This window comes from Lissotriton vulgaris, chromosome 7 (genome assembly GCF_964263255.1).
Source record: "Lissotriton vulgaris chromosome 7, aLisVul1.2, whole genome shotgun sequence".
NCBI classification, from domain to species: Eukaryota; Metazoa; Chordata; class Amphibia; order Caudata; family Salamandridae; genus Lissotriton; species Lissotriton vulgaris.
Genome location: NC_141695.1, coordinates 1,195,740,971 through 1,195,747,850, shown reverse-complemented (window position 1 = coordinate 1,195,747,850; position 6,880 = coordinate 1,195,740,971).

Here is a 6,880-nt window from a genome sequence, read left to right as displayed (position 1 = left end):
AGGTGTGGCAGGGTATACTCAGACATGAATCCCTTGCTCACTGCACCACCAGGATTCAAGCAAGCCGGGCCGACGACGGCTGAAATGCCAGAAACCGGTCCCCGGAAGCTTGTCTCCTTTCCGGTGAAGAATTGGCTTGGTAGTTTGGTCTGCCCTCTTCCCATGAGGCACTGGGTCAGACTAATTTGCATATAGCCAGGTTCTGAACTGGGGTGATGCAGTGAGCTAAATAACGGTGATGGATTCAGCCCTGATCTCTTGACTGGGTAAGAGTGGTCTGCTTAATTCAGACACTCTGTTCATCACCACCCCCTTTTTTTAATTGTGAGTGCAGGGTGAGCAGTGAGAATGAGGAGTGAGTTGTCTGAATGCAGGATGTATGCCCTGACACTTAGGGTAACTCAGCATGTGATTGACAGTTGGCGAACAGAGTTTCAGATATAAGTTAAACTATTGCTATTATGGAATCAATCAGAGAAGGAGGGTGGAGGAAATAAATAATTTGCTGATCCTGCAACAAACAAAATCTTGTGATTAGGGTTACCAGCTGACCGTATTTCTACCGGCACCACCGGTAATTTTATGTCACGGACAGTACAAACACCACCTAAAGCCAGTATTTTTTAGCCCTTATCTGTGTATACTTTAATAAGCACATATAAATAGAAAGTACGTGTAAATGTGTTATAGAGCTGTATTAATGATCCACGGCTAAATAATTAAAGGAAACAAAGAGAGAAAAGTCACGTTACAAGTGAATATATTGAATATATGTGATTTTATTTACTGACCTATTTAGTAGCACCGCCAGGCCTTTACAGACTCTTTAATCAACAATTGGCCAATATGTGTTTCTTGGAATGGTGGCAAACCTACTGCGCAATATGCATTTTTGCGAAATACATTCTCCCTCTCTGGCAGAAAAAGTAAAATACAAATGTAAGGAATAGGCAGAGTGGGGACCTAGGGGGTACTGGACCTGTAAAAAACTGGGGTGTGGCTGTTATAGGACCCAAGACAATGCCCAGCCCACAGCAGCTTAAGAACACCACAACGTTTGACCCGATGATACAGAGAAAGAGGAATTTAACATGTGCAGCTTGACTGAATGACGTATTTGTAAAGCGTTCGATTGCCAAGGCATCTTGGCGCTAAGATAGGTTCATTCTACTCCAGATGTTTTCATTATTCAAGAGCACTCAGGCAACAGCCAGGTCTTAACCTGTTTCCTAAAGATGTTCCTGTTGGATTGCAGTCTCAGCTGTGGGGGGAGGGCATTCCACAGCTTTGCAGCTAGATGAGAGAAGCTCTTACCACCCCATCTAGCCTTTTTTATTCTAGGCACGAGTACCAGCCCTGTATTGGCGGATCTCAAGCTACGCAGAGGATTGTACCAGGAGAATACTTTTTTTTTTTTTTGAAAACCTTTATTTAACATTTGCAATCAAATACAGACACGGGCCTACAACCCCCCAGGGCTGGCCGCTAAGCATTTCAGTACGTTATTACAATCCAACTTCAGACCCAGCCTCCCTGGGGAGCATAGGAACTCCATCCACAAAGCACATCAGTTGCAAAGGCAGTTCAATTCGGAAACAGGATAAGAGGTTTTCATTTTACATATAATAAGTTGAAAGGATCAGGTGTCGTACAGTGTCTCGATTCACAAAAGGGGGCGAGCAAAAGAACAACGTGTCCAAAATAAGTTCGCTATCATGTAGGTCAGCGGCGTTAAGACATACGAAATCAGGATAAGTAGCACATTATTATTCGTCTACGCCATCATTATTGTCCGCCCCACAGCACCAAAACCTCAGAAAAGTCAAGGTACAGATGTAGAAACAAGGATGTAAGGAAAGCCGAACCCACTACACTAACCCGGAAAAGGAAAAGAAAGAAAAGGCGAGGAAGGAGAAGGAAGAAAGAGGCCATAGAACAAAAATAAAAACAAAACACCCACCCCCCCACCCTGCACCCCTGCTGATGACTACGGCCACCCCCCTCGCAGCGTGCCTGTCACCCAGTAACCAGAACCCGAAATATAGTAGAAAGGGAAAGAAAGGAAAAGGCAAAGAACCCCACACAATGAGGGAAATCGGAGGAGGGCATAGTTCTACGGGCTCCCGGTCTCCTTCCCCCGTCGTAGCCAGCCCCGCCCCGGACTCCGTTAGGCCAATAAAAACAATCCTGTTAACATAATGCCACAATGAGAGACTCGGAGAAGAATCTCAACCCTGGCCCCGTCGATCAAATGCACTGAAGTCATCAATTAAGGAAAGCACTTCCCACAAAGTACTGCCAAAGTCTAACGAACAGGAGTACACAGATGAGAAAGGAACGGCAGGTCCCGATGTAGATGGCTGGTACCAATGTTGGCCCTCCCTGCCTCCGAAGCCAAGCTTTACCCCATCCGACATCTTGAAAGACCGACAGGGGAGGGGAGTCGACACGGTCCGAAACAACAAAGGATAGAAAGTAGAAGGCTCCAAAATAGGAATGACATGTAAATGTTCCGGGGGATACACAATCGGGGGTTCCAACGGTTCCGTAGGGTGACCAGGCACAGTACAGTCAGGTAGAGCCACTTCAATAGGGGCAAACACTGCTTCCAGCGCCGGGTCAAAATACACCTCCGAGACATCCATTGAAAAGCGGGCTGGCTGCCGGGTCGCGGGCGTCGAGTCAGGATCCGGTCTCATGCCTGTGAGTCCATCCGTCGCAGACAACAAACTGCAAGTCTGGACTTCAATAGTTCCCTTAAGTGCCATGAGTGCCTCCAGCACCGTACACAGTGACGGGCCATTTCGAGCCTGTTCCGCTAGATTCGTTTTGTCCTCCAACATGGTGGACCCCACGGAGAGGCGCCTTCTCCGGGGCAAAATTAGGCGGAGCAGGAGTAAGCCATGAGCGACTGACGGTTAGCGAGTAGTAGTACGCAGCGAGGCACCGACCCGGGGGAACGATGATGTGAATACCGGACCCCCGGTCAGGGACCCCCGCGATACAGCACCGTGCGTCACCCGTCACCTCACCTTCTGTAAGGCACCAGGCAGCTGATGGCAACAAAACAATCAAAAAAGTCCGAGTGTTCCAGAGACCGGACCCAACCACCTTCAGCAGTCCGTTGTTATTCAACTCGGACCCGGCAGAGCCAGCACTCGAGTCCCCGGTTTCTCCGCTGGGTTAGGCCTCAATGCGACCATCGACGTAGCTCCGCTTCACAACGGCGGAGAAACTCCGGGATTGCACCACTGGAGTGTGGGTCGGATTACACACACAGATCCGGTGCAGGTAATCAGGATGAGCAACAGGATGATAGAGCGAAGGACGGAGGTCAGCGGAGCCGGGAGACTATGCGGCCATCTTGGTTGGTGTCGTAGCTCCTCCCCCCGGAGAATACTTTTTGGATGCCAATAGCACCACCTTCGTATAATGCCTTGTGACTGATGACTGATGCTGGCAGACATGGGATGGTATTTAGGAAGAGTGAGCAACACACGGGCAGCCGCATTTTGTATAGATTGTAATTTTGCAATTTGACCTTTGTCTAAACTCAGTATAATGCGTTCCCATAGTCAATACGAGAGTGTACAGGGCTCCAATTACCATTTTCCTTGATGTGAAAGGGATAAACGGCAGAATTTTGCGCTTTCAGGGTGAAAAAGCAAGCAGAGGTTACTTGGTTGATTTGCTTTCCAAGTTTTAGTTCGCCATCAAATATAAAGCCTAGATTCTTTGCCTTCATCACCGGAGATGGACACTGGCCCGCCTCCGCCGGCCACCAATGTTGACTTCAGATTGAAGGGCCCTTCCCAAACTCAATACCCTCTGTCTTATCCGTATTAAGTTTAAGGAAGTTGGCATTCATCCAGGCCATGACTGCAGTTAGACAACCACAGAACTGAGACGCTGTAATGTCCACCCTCTGCGAGGCCGACACCACTATCTGCATGTCATCAGCATAAGAGACCAAATTGAACCCATGCTGTTTAATTAATTTTGCAAGAGGGGTAACATAGATGTTAAAAAGTGTTGGTGACAGAGCTGACCCCTGCGGGACTCCACAAGGAAGGCACAGGTTGGCAGACTACAAATCTTCCCAGTGGATCAGTTGTTCCCTGGAAGCCAGAAAGGATGACAGGAGAGCTAGAGCCATTCTTCTAATACTTGCAGTCTTCAGTCGCTGCACCAACACCATGTGATTCACAGTGTCGAATGATGCTGATAGATCTAGCTGGATGAGGATGGCTCTGCCCCCCTCATCCACCACTTTACGAATTTCATTTGTCGCCATTATCAAAGCCAACTCGTGGAATGTCTTGCTCTAAAGCCATGTTGGTATGAATCAAGAAGAAGGCTATCATCCAAATAATTCATAAGTTCTATGTTAATGGCCTTTTTTTTCAATTTTAGATGGTAATGGGAGACAGGATATTGGGTGATAGTTCTTAACCTCAGTAGGATCTAGGGTGGCTTTCTTAATAATCGGCCTGATACAGGCCTTTTTCCATAGCTGAGGGTAAACATCGGTGCTAATTACCTCATTTAGAAGTGGGGTAATGTGTGTGCTAATCAGGTCAGAAACCAAATGCAGAATTGATGGAAGACACGGGTCCACAGGAGATCCAGATTTAGTGGATAGTAGTAAGTCATTGACTTTCTCTGCCGCTAGAACGGAGAAATGTAACAGACTACTCTGGGAATAATTATCCTCTGGGATCGTCGTTATTATCCCTTGTTATAGGCACAGATTTCTGTAATTCATCATATACAGCCTGTAATTTATTTTGAAAAAAGGAGGCAATTTTATCTACGAAGTTCTGGTCTGGTTTGAAAAGGTTATCCTGTGGACGTTTGGCTAGGGCTGCAATTGTTTTAAAAAGCTCCTTCGAGGGGTTTTTAGCGTCAGATATTTTGGTTGTATAGTAAGTCACTTTGGCCTGTTTAATGGCTTCCTTATATTCCCCTAGGGCCAAGTTATAGATTATCTAATTTTTCCCACTATAGTCTGTCCTCCAGAGCCATTCAAGGCGTCTGCATTAGGCTTTTATGCCTCTAAGCTCAGCCCTGTACCAAGGCGCTGTAGCCCGATTTTTATTCGGATGTTTAGTTATTTCAGGGACAAGTTGGTCTAATGATGTCCTGATCCAGTAATCGTAATTGTTTGCCGCAGCATCAGGGTCACGCCTAGTGTTAGGAGGATTCGCTGCCAGTGTGTCTGCCAGTTGGTTTCTTTGAATACCTTTCCAACAGCGAACTTGACCAAAGGCGGCCTATTCCTCTGATCTTTACTGATGTTATGGTTTGCAATGTTGAAGACTATCGCATAATGGTCTGACCAAGGTATGGGTAATACGCTTGACAGAACTAAATCCTGGTTATTCGCAAAAATGCCATCTAAGGTGTGGCCAGCTGAATGTTTGGGCCCCAGTACTGTTTGTTTCAGCCCATAACCTGCAAGATTGTCCATCAGCCTATCAGTCTCTGCATCATTATTAACTTTTAAGTGAAAGTTAAAGTCCCCAAGAATCATGAACGACGGGTATCGGAGCATGACTCGAGAAAAGTCTGAAGTACCATGCTGAACAGGGACTGCCCCCCAGGGGGGTCTATAAATAGTGAGCCCCGGAAGAAACAGTGTGTTATTCTTTTTGACGCTAAAGGTCATTGCCTCTGCTCCCCCTATAATCATCAGCTCTGTCTTCACTATGAATTGTACCCTGTGTATTATAGCAATGCCGCCCGCTTTTTACCCAACCCTGTCAGCACAGGCTACCTGATAGCCAGGGGGTATAGCAACATTCCAATCTGGTTCAGAGACATTATTGGCCCATGTTTCTGTTAAGAAAACCAAATCAGGTTTTAAGAGTTGTATCATATCTTCAATTTCATATATATAATTCCCCATTGATCTTGTGTTCAGTAGAATGCATTTAGTACTATCCCTAGTGCCAACCAGCGGTCTTGTGATTCCCGCTTGTGTCTGCCGAGGGATGTGGTCACTAGGAGGTCCTTGAAATCCCCCTTCACACCGGCACTTAACTGCTCAGTTTCCGGTAGGGGTAGAAGGGTATTATCCCCACTTTCCCTGGCAATTGAATTTGTGCAATGACTGGGAGGCCCACCCTCTCGAACCGGGCCTAAGTAGAACAGCTGGCTTCTTCCCTGGCAAGAACCAGGCTCAGCCTGCCTGCACTCAGCACACTATGGTGCACCACAGTCAGCATCCACCACATTAAAAATGCATCCAAAAGTGCGCTTTTCACCCTCCTCCACCTCAAGAAACTTAAACCATTTATTCCAGCAGACGATTTCAAACTTGTTGTCCAATCACTTGTCCTTTCCAAGATTGACTATGGCAACGCCACTTTGGCTGGCACCCCTAAAATCCATCTTGCACCGATTAAATCTGTCCTCAATCTAGCTGCGAGACTCATCTCTGATTGTAAAAAATGTTATCACATCTCCCCCGTCCTCAAAAATCTCAATTGGCTCCCAATAGAAGGAAGATCCACCTACAAGATTGCCTGCATCACTCACAAAGCTCTTCAGCAAAACACCCCTTCTTACCTTACAACGAAACTACACAAAGCTGGTTGCTCCAGGTCCCTGAGGAGCAAAACCTCCCTTGTCTTGATCTCACCCAGACTCAAATGTCAAAAGACCCAATCCTGTACGTTCTCTGGTAACGCTCCTACAATTTGGAACTCTCTCCCTAAGGATCTTCGCCTCTCTTCAAAAAGGAACTCAAAGTACTTTTTCTCAACAAATACTTGGGTATCTAATGTTACTGACTCTGAGCATGTCCACTCCTTTCTCTTCCCTTGTCCGCTCCTCTTCCCACCCCTCTCAATCCCTTCATTCTCTCACTCACCCTCCC